Source organism: Triticum aestivum, chromosome 2D, assembly GCF_018294505.1.
Source record: "Triticum aestivum cultivar Chinese Spring chromosome 2D, IWGSC CS RefSeq v2.1, whole genome shotgun sequence".
Lineage (NCBI taxonomy): Eukaryota > Viridiplantae > Streptophyta > Magnoliopsida > Poales > Poaceae > Triticum > Triticum aestivum.
Genome location: NC_057799.1, coordinates 426,796,857 through 426,811,141, shown reverse-complemented (window position 1 = coordinate 426,811,141; position 14,285 = coordinate 426,796,857).

The window sequence follows — 14,285 nt, the reverse complement described above, 5'->3', positions numbered from 1 at the left end:
ATGTCAAATACATATTCCTTCGACTATGAGATTATGCAACTCCTTTATACCGGAGGAATACCTTGTGTGCTATCAAATGTCACAATGTAACTGGGTGATCATAAAGATGCTCAAGAGGTATCTCCGAAGGTTTTTGTTGAGATAGCATAGATCGATATTAGGATTTGTCACTCCGAGTATCAGAGAGGTATCTCTGGGCCGTCTTGGTAATACACATCATAAGAATCCTTGCAAGCAAAGTGACTAATGAGTTAGTTACAGGATGATGTATTATGGAACGAGTAAAGAGACTTGCCAGTAACGAGATTGAACTAGGTATGAAGATACCGACAATCAAATCTCGGGCAAGTAACATACCAAAGGACAAAGGGAATTAAGTATGTTGTCATAAGGTTCGACTGATGAAGACCAAACACTATTAAATCCAGGTTCCGCTATTGGTTATCGACCGGAGAGGTGTCTCGGTCATGTCTACATAGTTCTCGAACCCGTAGGGTCCGCACGCTTAACGTTCGTTGACGATATAGTATTATATGAGTTATGTGTGTTGGTGACCGAATGTTGTTAGGAGTCCCGGATGAGATCACGGACATGACGAGGAGCTCCGGAATGGTCTGGAGGTAAAGATTGATATATGGGATAATAGTGTTTGGTCTTCGGAAGGATTCAGGAATTCACCGGAAGGAGTTTCGTATGTTTCCTGAAATGTTTGGGTACGAGAACACTTTATTTGGGCCAAAGGGGAAAGCCCACGAGGGTTTTGGAAAGATCAAAAAGGAAGTTTTGCGGAGACCAGAGGCCGGGAACCCTTGCGTCTCGACCCAGACGCCGGGAACCCTGGCGTATGGCCCTGGAGTCCGACAAGGACTCTTGCCTTTCGGGCAAAACCGACTTTGAGGAGGCTTTTACTCCAAGTTTCGACCTCAGGGCTCAACATATAAATAGAGGGGCAGGGCTAGCACCCAAGACACATCAAGATTCACCAAGCCATGTGCCGGCAACCCCGTCCCATCTAATTTATCCTCCGTCTAGTTTCTGTAGTGCTTGGCGAAGCCCTGCGGTGATTGTTCTTCATCACCAACCGTCACCACGCCGTCATGCTGCCGGAACTCATCTACTACTTCGCCTATCTTGCTGGATCGAGAAGGCGAGGACGTCATTGAGCTGAACGTGTGCTGAACGCGGAGGTGCCGTACGTTCGGTACTTGATCGGGACGGATCTTGAAGGTGTACGACTACATCAGCAGCGTTGATAAACGCTTCTGCTTAGCCATCTTCAAGGGTATGAAGATGTTCTCTCCCTCTGGTAGCTATGCATCTCCATGGCTAGATCTTGCGTGTGTGTAGAATTTTTTTGTTTTCCATGCAACGTTTCCCAACAGTGGCATCATGAGCCAGGTCTATGCATAGATGATATGCACGAGTAGAACACAAAGGGTTGTAGGCGGTGATAGTCATACTGCTTACAACCAGCGTCTTATTTGGATTCCGCGGTATTGTGGGATGAAGCGGCCCAAACCAACCTTACATGTCCACGCACATGAGACCGGTTCCACCGACAGACATGCAACTAGTTTTGCATAAAGGTGGTTGGCGGGTGTATGTTTCTCCTACTTTAGTTGGATCGAATTTGACTACGGCCGGTCCTTAAAGAAGGTTAAAACAGCAAACTTGATGAATCATCATTGTGGTTTTTACCGTAGGTAAGAACAGTTCTTGCTAGAAGCCTGTAGCAGCCACGTAAAACTTGCAACAAGAAAGTAGAGGACGTCTAACTTGTTTTTGTAGGGCATGTTGTGATGTGATATGGTCAAGACATGATGTGATATACGTTATTGTATGAGATGATCATGTTTTGTAAGTTATCAGGAACCGACATGAGCCTTATGGTTGTCTCTTTATTGTATGAAATGCAAACGCCATGTAATTGCTTTACTTTATCCCTATGCGTTAGCAATAGTTGTAGAAGCAACAGTTGGCGAGACGACCATGATGCAATGATGGAGATCAAGGTGTCGAGCCGGTGACGATGGAGATCATGACGATGCTTTGGAGATGGAGATCAAAAGCACAAGATGACGATGGCCATATCATGTCACATATTTTGATTGCATGTGATGTTTATCGTTTATGCATCTTATTTTGCTTAGTACAACGGTAGCATTATAAGATGATCCCTTTACTAAATTTCAAGGTAAAGGTGTTCTCCCTGAGTATGTCGGCGTTCTGGGAATGGGGGTCCCCAGACTTGCCTACCTGCGGCCCACGGCGTGGCTCCACTAGCGGCCCGGTACGGCCCATCTTCATCAGCAAACACTCAAGACCCTAGCGAGGGGCCAAGCCTCGCGAGGCAGATGACACAAGACCTCCTCAGGGGCAGCCTCACTAGGCTGGCTCGTGAGGAGCAGAGAGATCAAGGCAAGGGGCACCTCGCGAGGTTTCCGTGACGTGAGCCATGACGACCAAGGCCAGGCGGGCACCAGCAGGCGCAGAGTACCGGTTGCCTCTTTGGTGCTAAAGGGCAGGCGTAGGCAAGGAGTCCCGAGGCATCAGGCAAAGGTTTCCATATCGGTGCAACAAGACCAAGACCAGCAGGACGGCCGGACGGAGGTCATCGCGGAGCCCACGACGGCGTCACCACCAGAGCCTTTGGCAGGCGAAGACCCCCTTTTGTCAGGATAGCTCGTACTAGCTGTCCCCCTTCGAATTGGCCGTTGTGGGATTCCTTCCTGCCTAAACATTTGGGAAGAGGACCAGGGCCTCTATAAATAGGACTAGCCACCACCATAGGAGGGAACTGATTTTGCCCCAACTCATCTTGGATCGGATCCATTCCATCCTCACACGCACAAGCTCACCAAGCTCAAGAACACCTCTCCTCGGGAGGCTGTTCTTCCCTTGTACTTGTTCATCCCCAGCCTACAAGGCAATCCACCACACCACACTAGAGTAGGGTATTACACCACATCGGTGGCCCGAACCAGTATAAACTCTCGTGTCCCTTGTTCCTCGGGTTCGGCGGGCTAGGCCTTGAGATCGTGGCGAGAGTGTGAGCTAGGGGGGAGAGAGATCTTCGTGCACACCCTAGAGTTCGAACCTCAAGGGTTTTGCCAGAAACCGTAATCCGACATTTGGCGCGCCAGGTAGGGGTGCGCTGAAGCTTTCCTCTCCATCGACCAATTCGTTGCTACCTGGCGGCTCCGATGTCTAAGGATCCAAGGGCCCAAGCCGACCGATGGGCGGCCTGGCCCGCTCGGGCACCACCATCTGCTCCAGAAGACCTCAGCTCCGCGCTCCAGGCGGCCCGCGCGCTGCCCAACGCCCGCGGACGTAGGCAGCGCGGACCGACGCGCGCCGCCCTCGCGCCGTGGCACACGCGCGCCGCCGCGCGATCCTCCAGCTACGCTGCGGCAGCAGCAACTCACACCCGACGGGAGCATGCAAACATGCGGGCCGCGCTCATCGTGGCGGGGGAGCTACTGCGGTGCAGGCTGATGGAGAGCGGCCGCGACGCACTACTAGAGCGGGTCGCCGAACTCCTGAACGCCGCTTGCAGAGGTACGCCACCCTTCTGTTCCATGGCCATGCACCAGGTTGTGGTGGAAGCGCGCACGAGGCCCCGACGAGCCCGCGCGCCCCTCAGGGCGCAAGGAGGATCCGGCGACACGAGCGCGGGCAATGGCGCTGGCCGTCCTGCCGCGACCGCGCCATTACCAGGAGGGACAAGTGCTGACGGCCCGCCGCAAGGGCGTGTCAGGATGCCGCGCGGCAGCCACTAGGGCCAGACGCCGCAATTCGTGGCCCAAGGCGCGGGGCACCTGGGCGAGGATTCTGGCGAGGCAATCACGGACGCCTACGTGCCCCACATGGTGCACCTGGAATACATGCCGGGGGACGGCTCCGATCTGTTCCCTGGGCCAGGATGGGCAGCTGGAGGGCTCAAGGCACGGGCCTTTCATGGGCCGTCTGGAGTCTTCGCCGACCCCTTCAGCAACGACGACGGTGGGGTACAACCAGTGTCGCAGGAGCAAACTTACGCTAACCCTGAACTGTAGGAGACCCCTGTCGCGGTAGCAGTCGAAGACCATAGGACAGTGGCCCAGCTAACGGCAGGAGTGGTGCTCTAGGGGCTGCGAGGGAGAGGCTCGGAGCCGGGCCCTCCCCCGTGCCGCACGGAGCCAGGCGTGGCACGGAGGTAGGCCCTCGGCCGGGGGAAGCATCGGCGAGCCTTCCCCCCGGCAAAGCGCCCGTGGTCGCCGAGGGCGCCACCAGCGTCCTCTCTGCCCCTTGGTCTCGTCCTGGTTTCTGGACACCCCAACGGTGGTCGAGGGTGGCGCAGGGTGGGGCCCTCGCCTGGCGATATGAAGCAAGGCTCACGCCTGTGAAGGTCTCCGCTCGTGACACTCTCACGTAATAATGAGTGGGGTTGTACACGCCCCGGAGTCTCCGGAGTGCCGCCCTCGGGCCTCGGGGGCTCCCGCCCACGTCCTAGTGGAAGCACCATGCTCCGCGCTGGTGGGAAGACAAGAAGACTAGCTAGGTGCCGGATGCGGCCATTTGCTTCCGACCTCTTTTCTGTAGCTCAAATTTGCAGCCTTTGATTTTGATTTTGAAGTCGTATTTTCATTGGCAATCGTGGGGGGTGCCTTTTCTCGTTCATGTGATTTTGTGAGTTTCTGGATTCGTGCATTGTTTTGAGATTAGCGTCTGCTACCTCCCCCTTCCAAGCACCTCGCGAGCGAGGGCTGGGCGTGGCATGCACGCACTACGCGCGCACCCCGCCATGACTGGCGCTCGCTCCTCGCGAGGCCCTCATGGGCGGACTGGCGGACCCCTCAGGAAACCAAAACCTCGCGAGCCTGCAAAGGACTCCCCTCGGAAGAAATGCACATCCGCAGCTGCCAAATCAGTTTGAAGCCCGACTGGACTAAGGTAAGTTACAGCAGCAAGCCCACAAGAGGCCCCTGAGCTCACGAAAGCGTGTTTCAAGCCTAGCCTAAGAAGTAAAATGGTAGTCCATTTACATGTGGGGCTCCCCCTCCCCAAAATGCTCTTACATCGTGAGGGGCCATGCCCAAGCTTTTGCATGCAGGTTCAAAATAAAGGAGCGCGGGCTCAGTCGGACATGTTGTTGGAAATATGCCCTAGAGGCAATAATAAATGGTTATTATTATATTTCTTTGTTCATGGTAATTGTCTATTATTCATGCTATAATTGTATTGTCCGGAAATCGTGATACATGTGTGAATACATAGACCACAACCTGTCCCTAGTAAGCCTCTAGTTGACTAGCTCGTTGATCAACAGATAGTCATGGTTTCCTGACTATGGACATTGGATGTCATTGATAACGGGATCACATCATTAGGAGAATGATGTGATGGACAAGACCCAATCCTAAGCATAGCATAAGAGATCGTGTAGTTTCGTTTGCTAGAGCTTTTCCAATGTCAAGTATCTTTTCCTTGGACCATGAGATCGTGCAACTCCCGGATACCGTAGGAGTGCTTTGGGTGTGCCAAACGTCACAACGTAACTGGGTGACTATAAAGGTGCATTACGGGTATCTCCGAAAGTGTCTGTTGGGTTGGCACGGATCGAGACTGGGATTTGTCACTCTGTGTGACGGAGAGGTATCTCTGGGCCCACTCGGTAATGCATCATCATAATGAGCTCAATATGACTAAGGCGTTAGTCACGGGATCATGCATTGCGGTACGAGTAAAGAGACTTGCCGGTAACGAGATTGAACAAGGTATTGGGATACCGACGATCGAATCTCGGGCAAGTAACATACCGATTGACAAAGGGAATTGCATACGGATTGATTGAATCCTCGACACCGTGGTTCATCCGATGATATCATCGTGGAACATGTGGGAGCCAACATGGGTATCCAGATCCCGCTGTTGGTTATTGACCGGAGAGGCGTCTCGGTCATGTCTGCATGTCTCCCGAACCCGTAGGGTCTACACACTTAAGGTCCGGTGACGCTAGGGTTGTAGAGATATATGTATGCGGAAACCCGAAAGTTGTTCAGAGTCCCGGATGAGATCCCGGACGTCACGAGAGGTTCCGGAATGGTCCGGAGGTAAAGATTTATATATGGGAAGTCTTATTTTGGTCGCCGGAAAAGTTTCGCGCTTTATCGGTATTGTACCGGGAGTGCTGAAAGGGGTCCGGGGGTCCACCAAGGGGGTCTACCAGCCCCGGGGGGCCACATGGGCTGTAAGGGGTGCGCCTTGGCCTATATGGGCCAAGGGCACCAGCCCCAAGAGGCCCATGCTCAAGAGATAAGAAAGAAGGGAGAGTCCTAAAGGGGGAAGGCACCTCCGAGGTGCCTTGGGGGGGAAGGACTCCCCCCTGGCCGCACCCTTCCTTGAAGGAAGGGGCAAGGCTGCGCCCCCCCTCTCCCTTGGCCCTATATATAGTGGGGGGAAGGGAGGGCAGCAACATCTAAGCCTTGGGCGCCTCCCTCCTCCCCTGCAACACCTCTCTCTCTCTCTCTCGCAGAAGCTTGGCGAAGCCCTGCCGGAGACCCGCTACATCCACCACCACGCCGTCGTGCTGTTGGATCTCCATCAACCTCTCCTTCCCCCTTGCTGGATCAAGAAGGAGGAGACGTCGCTGCACCGTACGTGTGTTGAACACGGAGGTGCCGTCCGTTCGGCACTCGGTCGTCGGTGATTTGGATCACGGCGAGTACGACTCCGTCATCCACGTTCATTGGAACGCTTCCGCTCGCGATCTACAAGGGTATGTAGATCCACTCCTTTCCCCTCGTTGCTAGTAGACTCCATAGATGCATCTTGGTGAGCGTAGGAAAATTTTAAATTATGCTACGATTCCCAACACATGTTGCTCGCCGTGTCTCCCGAATCACTCCCAGACATGCTGCTGCTACCTCTTGAGCATTGCGTTGGTTTTCCCTTGAAGGGGAAAGGGTGATGCAACAAAGTAGCATAAGTATTTCCCTCAGTTTTTGAGAACCAAGGTATCAATCCAGTAGGAGGCTACGCGCGAGTCCCTCGTACCTGCACAATACAAATAAATCCTCACAACCAACGCGATAAGGGGTTGTCAATCCCTTCACGGTCACTTACGAGAGTGAGATCTGATAGATATGATAGGATAATATTTTTGGTATTTTTGTGATAAAGATGCAAAGTAAAATAAAAGCAAAGTAAAAAAGCAAGGGAAATAACTAAGTGTTGGAAGATTAATATGATGAAGATAGACCCGGGGGCCATAGGTTTCACTAGTGGCTTCTCTCAAGAGCATAAGTATTTTACGGTGGGTGAACGAATTACCGTTGAGCAATTGACAAAATTGAGCATAGTTATGAGAATATCTAGGTATGATCATGTATATAGGCATCACGTCCGAGACAAGTAGACCGACTACTGCCTGCATCTACTACTATTAATCGACTCATCGAGCGCTATCCAGCATGCATCTAGAGTATTAATTTCATGAAAACAGAGTAACACCTTAAGCAAGATGACATGATGTAGATGGATAAATTCATGCAATATGATAAAAACCCCATCTTGTTATCCTTGATGGCAACAATACAATACGTGCCTTGCTGCCCCTACCGTCACTGGGAAAGGACAACGCAAGATTGAACCCAAAGCTAAGCACTTCTCCCATTGCAAGAAAGATCAATCAAGTAGGCCAAACCAAACTGATAATTTGAAGAGACTTGCAAAGATAACCAATCATACATAAAAGAATTCAGAAGATTCAAATATTGTTCATAGATAATCTTGATCATAAACCCACAATTCATCGGTCTCAACAAACACACCGCAAAAAGAAGATTACATCGAATAGATCTCCACGAGAGAGGGGGAGAACATTGTATTGAGATCCAAAAAGAGAGAAGAAGCCATCTAGCTACTAACTATGGACCCGAAGGTCTGAAGTAAACTACTCACACTTCATCGGAGAGGCTATGGTGTTGATGTAGAAGCCCTCCGTGATGGATGCCCCTTCCGGCGGAGCTCCGGAACAGGCCCCAAGATGGGATCTCGTGGGTACAGAAGGTTGCGGCGGTGGAATTAGGTTTTTTTGGCTCCGTATCTGATCGTTTGGGGGTACGTAGGTATATATAGGAGGAATGAGTACGTCGGTGGAGCAACAGGGGGCCCACGAGGGTGGAGGGCGCGCCCTGGGGGGGGGGGGGGGGGGGCGCGCCCCCTACCTCGTGGCCTCCTCTTTTATTTCTCGACATAGGGTCCAAGTCTCCCGGATCATAATCTTCCTAAAAATCACGTTCCCGAAGGTTTCATTCCGTTTGGACTCCGTTTGATATTCCTTTTCCGCGAAACTCTGAAATAGGCAAAAAACAACAATTTTGGGCTGGGCCTCCGGTTAATAGGTTAGTCCCAAAAATAATATAAAAGTGAATAATAAAGCCCAATAATGTCCAAAACAATAGTTAATATAGCATGGAGCAATAAAAAATTATAGATACGTTGGAGACGTATCAAGCATCCCCAAGCTTAATTCCTGCTCGTCCTCGAGTAGGTAAATGATAAAAACATAATTTTTGATGCGGAGTGCTACTTGGCATAATTTCAATGTAATTCTTCTTAATTGTGGTATGAATATTCAGATCCGGAAGATTCAAGGCAAAAGTTTATATTGACATAAAAATAATAATACTTCAAGCATACTAACAAAGCAATCATGTCTTCTCAAAATAACATGGCCAAAGAAAGTTATCCCTACAAAATCATATAGTCTGGCTATGCTCTATCTTCACCACACAAAGTATTTAAATCATGCACAACCCCGATGACAAGCCAAGCAATTGTTTCATACTTTTGACATTTTCAAACTTTTTCAATCTTCACGCAATACATGAACGTGAGCCATGGACATAGCACTATATGTGGAATAGAATGGTGGTTGTGGAGAAGACAAAAAGGGAGAAGATAGTCTCACATCAACTAGGCGTATCAACGGGCTATGGAGATGCCCATCAATAGATATCAATGTGAGTAAGTAGGGATTGCCATGCAACGGATGCACTAGAGCTATAAGTATATGAAAGCTCAACAAAGGAATCTAAGTGGGTGTGCATCCAACTCGCTTGCTCACGAAGACCTAGGGCGTTTTGAGGAAGCCCATCATTGGAATATACAAGCCAAGTTCTATAATGAAAAATTCCCGCTAGTATATGAAAGTGACAAAATGAGAGACTCTCTGTCATGAAGATCATGGTGCTACTTTGAAGCACAAGTGTGGTAAAAGGATAGTAACATTGTCCCTTCTCTCTTTTTCTCTCATTTTTTTATTTGGGCCTTTTCTCTTTTTTTTATGGCCTCTTTTTTTTCGTCCGGAGTCTCATCCCGACTTGTGGGGGAATCATAGTCTCCATCATCCTTTTCCTCACTTGGGACAATGCTCTAAAAATGAAGATCATCACACTTTTATTTTCTTACAACTCAAAAATTACAACTCGATACTTAGAACAAAATATGACTCTATATGAATGCCTCCGGTGGTGTACCGGGATATGCAATGAATCAAGAGTGACATGTATGAAAGAATTATGAACGGTGGTTTTGCCACAAATACGATGTCAACTACATGATCATGCAAAGCAATATGACAATGATGGAGCGTGTCATAATAAATGGAACGGTGGAAAGTTGCATGGAAATATATCTTGGAATGGCTATGGAAATTCCATAATATGTAGGTATGGTGGCTGTTTTGAGGAAGGTGTATGGTGGGTGTATGATACCGGCGAAAAAGTGCGCGGTATTAGAGAGGCTAGGAATGGTGGAAAGAGGAAGGGTGCGTATAATCCATGGACTCAACATTAGTCATAAAGAACTCATATACTGATTGAAAAAATCTACAAGTTATCAAAGCAAAGTATTACGTGCATGCTCCTAGGGGGATAGATTGGTAGGAAAAGACCATCGCTCGTCCCCGACCGCCACTCATAAGGAAGACAATCAATAAATAAATCATGCTCCGACTTCATCACATAACGGTTCACCATACGTGCATGCTACGGGAATCACAAACTTTAACACAAGTATTTCTCAAATTCACAACTACTCAACTAGCATGACTCTAATATCACCATCTTCATATCTCAAAACAATTATCAAGCATCAAATTTTTCTTAGTATTCAACACACTCATAAGAAGTTTTACAAATCATTTATGCTAAGCATATTAGGATTATTGAAGCAATTACCATGCTATTTAAGACTCTCAAAATAATCTAAGTGAAGCATGAGAGATCAATAGTTTCTATAAAACAAATCCACCACCGTGCTCTAAAAGATATAAGTGAAGTACTGGAGCAAAACTATATAACTCAAAACATATAAGCGAAGCACATAGAGTATTCTAACAAACTCCAAATCATGTATGGCTCTCTTAAAAGGTGTGTACATCAAGGATGATTGTGGTAAACTAAAAATCAAAGACTCCAATCATACAAGACGCTCCAAGCAAAACACATATCATGTGGTGAATGAAAATATAGCTCCAAGTAAAGTTACCGATGGAAGTAGACGAAAGAGGGGATGCCTTCCGGGGCATCCCCAAGCTTTGGCTTTTTGGTGTCCTTAGATTATCTTGGGGGTGCCATGGGCATCACCAAGCTTAGGCTCTTGCCACTCCTTGTTCCATAATCCATCAAAAATCTTTCACCCAAAACTTGAAAACTTCACAACACAAAACTCAACAGAAATCTCGTGAGCTCCGTTAGCGAAAGAAAACAAAAGACCACTTCAAGGTACTGTAATGAACTGCCTCTTTATTTATATTGGTGTGAAACCTACTTTATTCCAACTTCTCTATGGTTTATAAACTATTTTACTAGCCATAGATTCATCAAAATAAGCAAACAACGCACGAAAAACAGAATCTGTCAAAAACAGAACAGTCTGTAGTAATCTGTAACTAACGCAAACTTCTGGAACTCCAAAAAATCAGCCAAAATAGGAAGACCTAGGAAATTTTTTTATTGATCAGCAGCAATTGGAATCACTATTTTATCACGTTCTGGTGATATTTAACAATTGTTTTCGTGAACAGAAAGTTTCTGGAAATTACCGCAAGATCAAATAACTATCATCCAAGAAGATCCTATAGGTTTAACTTGGCACAAACACTAATTAAAACATAAAAACAAATCTAACCAGAGGCTAGAACAAATATTTATTCCTAAACAGAAGCAAAAAGCAAAAAAAAACTAAAATAAAATTGGGTTGCCTCCCAACAAGCGCTATCGTTTAACGCCCCTAGCTAGGCATAAAAGCAAGGATAGATCTTAGGTATTGCCATCTTTGGTAGGCAATCCATAAGTGGCTCTCATGATAGATTCATATGGGTAATTTTATTTTCTTCCTAGGGAAGTGTTCCATGCCTTTCTTTAATGGAAATTGGAATCTAATATTCCCTTCCTTCATATCAATAATTGCACCAATTGTTCTAAGGAAAGGTCTACCGAGATAATAGGACATGAAGAGTTGCAATCTATATCAAGAACGATAAAATCTACGGGCACATAATTCCTATTGGCAACAATAAGAACATCATTACTTCTTCCCATAGTTTTCTTAATAGTGGAATTCGCAAGGTGCAAGTTTAGAGAGCAATCATCAAAATCGCAGAAATCTAGCAAATCGCACAAAGTTTTGGGAATAGTGGAAACACTAGCACCCTAATCACACAAAGCATAAAACTAATGATCCTTGATCTTAATTTTAATAGTAGGTTACCACTCATCATAAAGCTTTCTAGGGATAGAAACTTCCAACTCAAGCTTTTCTTCATAAGATTGCATCAAGGCATCAACGATATGTTTGGTAAAAGCTTTATTTTGACTATAAGCATGAGGAGAATTTAGCACGGATTGCAACAAGGAAATACAATCTATAAAAGAGCAATTATCATAATTAAATTCCTTGAAATCCAAAATAGTGGGTTTATCAATATCTAGGGTTTTGATTTCTTCAATCCCACTTTTATCAATTTTAGCATCAAGATCTAAAAACTCCGAATTTTTTGAACGCCTTCTAGGTAAAGGTGGATCATATTAAGTCCCATCATTATCAAGATTCATATTGCAAAACAAGGATTTAATAGGGGACACATCAATAACTTTTAGATCTTCATCTTTATTTTCATAGAAATTTGAAGAACACACTTTTATAAAGCAATCTTTCTTAGCACGCATCCTAGCGGTTCTTTCTTTGCACTCATCAATGGAAATTCTCATGGCTTTGAGAGACTCATTGATATCATGCTTAGGAGTAATAGATCTAAGCTTTAAAGAATCAACATCAAGAGAAATTCTATCAACGTTCCTAGCCAATTCATCAACTTTAAGCAATTTTTCCTCAAGCAAAGCATTGAAATTCTTTTGTGAATTCATAAACTCTTTAACACTAGTCTCAAATTCAGAGGGCATCTTATTAAAATTTCCATAAGAGTTGTTGTAGGAATTACCATAATTATTAGAGGAATTACTAGGATAAGGCCTAGGATTAAAGTTTCCTCTATACGCGTTGTTACCGAAATTATTCCTACCAACAAAATTCACATCCATAGATTCATTATTATTCTCAATCAAAGTAGACAAGGGCATATCATTAGGATCAGAAGAAACACTCTTACTAGCAAATAATTTCATAAGTTCATCCATCTTTCCTCTCAAAACATTAATTTCTTCTATCGCATGCACTTTTTTATTAGTAGATCTTTCAGTGTGCCATTGAGAATAATTAACCATCATATTATCTAGGAGTTTAGTAGCTTCTCCTAAAGTGATTTCCATAGAAGTGCCTCCCGCGGCCGAATCTAAAAGATTTCTAGAAGCAAAATTCAATCCGGCATAAATATTTTGTATAATCATCCACAAATTCAAACCATGAGTGGGGCAATTACGTATCATTAATTTCATCCTCTCCCAAGCTTGTGCAACATGTTCATGATCAAGTTGCTTAAAATTCATAATATCATTTCTAAGAGAGATGATCTTAGCGGGAGGAAAATACTTAGAGATAAAGGCATCTTTGCACTTGTTCCAAGAATCAATACTATTTTTAGGCAAAGACGAAAACCAAGCTTTAGCACGATCTCTAAGCAAAAAAGGAAATAGCTTCAATTTAACAATATCATTATCAACATGTTTATTCTTTTGCATATCACACAAATCAACGAAGCTATTTAGATGAGTAGCGGCATCTTCACTAGGAAGGCCGGCGAATTGATCTTTCATGACAAGATTCAACAAAGCAACATTGATTTCGCAAGATTCAGTATTGGTAAGAGGAGCAATTGAAATGCTAAGGAAATCATTATTGTTGGTATTGGTAAAGTCACACAATTTGGTATTATCTTGAGCCATCATGACAAGCAAGCAATCCAACACACGAGCAAACAAAAAGCAAGCAAAAAAGAGGCGAACGGAAAAGAGAGGGCGAATAAAACGGCAAGGGTGAAGTGGGGGAGAGGAAAACGAGAGGCAAATGGCAAATAATGTAAGCGGGAGATAAGGGATTGTGATGGGTACTTGGTATGTTGACTTTTGCGTAGACCTCCCCGGCAACGGCGCCAGAAATCCTTCTTGCAACCTCTTGAGCACTGCGTTGGTTTTCCCTTGAAGAGGAAAGGGTGATGCAGCAAAGTAGCGTAAGTATTTCCCTCAATTTTTGAGAACCAAGATATCAATCCAGTAGGAGGCTACGCGCGAGTCCCTCGTACCTGCACAATACAAATAAATCCTCGCAACCAACGCGATAAGGGGTTGTCAATCCCTTCACGGCCACTTACGAGAGTGAGATCTGATTGATATGATAGGATAATATTTTTGGTATTTTTGTGATAAAGATGCAAAGTAAAAAGCAAGGGAAATAACTAAGTGTTGGAGGATTAATATGATGAAGATAGACCCGGGGGCCATAGGTTTCACTAGTGGCTTCTCTCAAGAGCATAAGTATTTTACGGTGGGTGAACGAATTACTGTTGAGCAATTGACAGAACTGAGCATAGTTATGAGAATATCTAGGTATGATCATGTATATAGGCATCACGTCCGAGACAAGTAGACCGACTCTTGCCTGCATCTACTACTATTACTCCACTCATCGACTGCTATCCAACATGCATCTAGAGTATTAAGTTCATGAAAAAAGAGTAACGCCTTAAGCAAGATGACATGATGTATAGGGATAAATTCATGCAATATGATAAAAAAAACCATCTTGTTATCCTCGATGGCAACAATACAATACGTGCCTTGCTG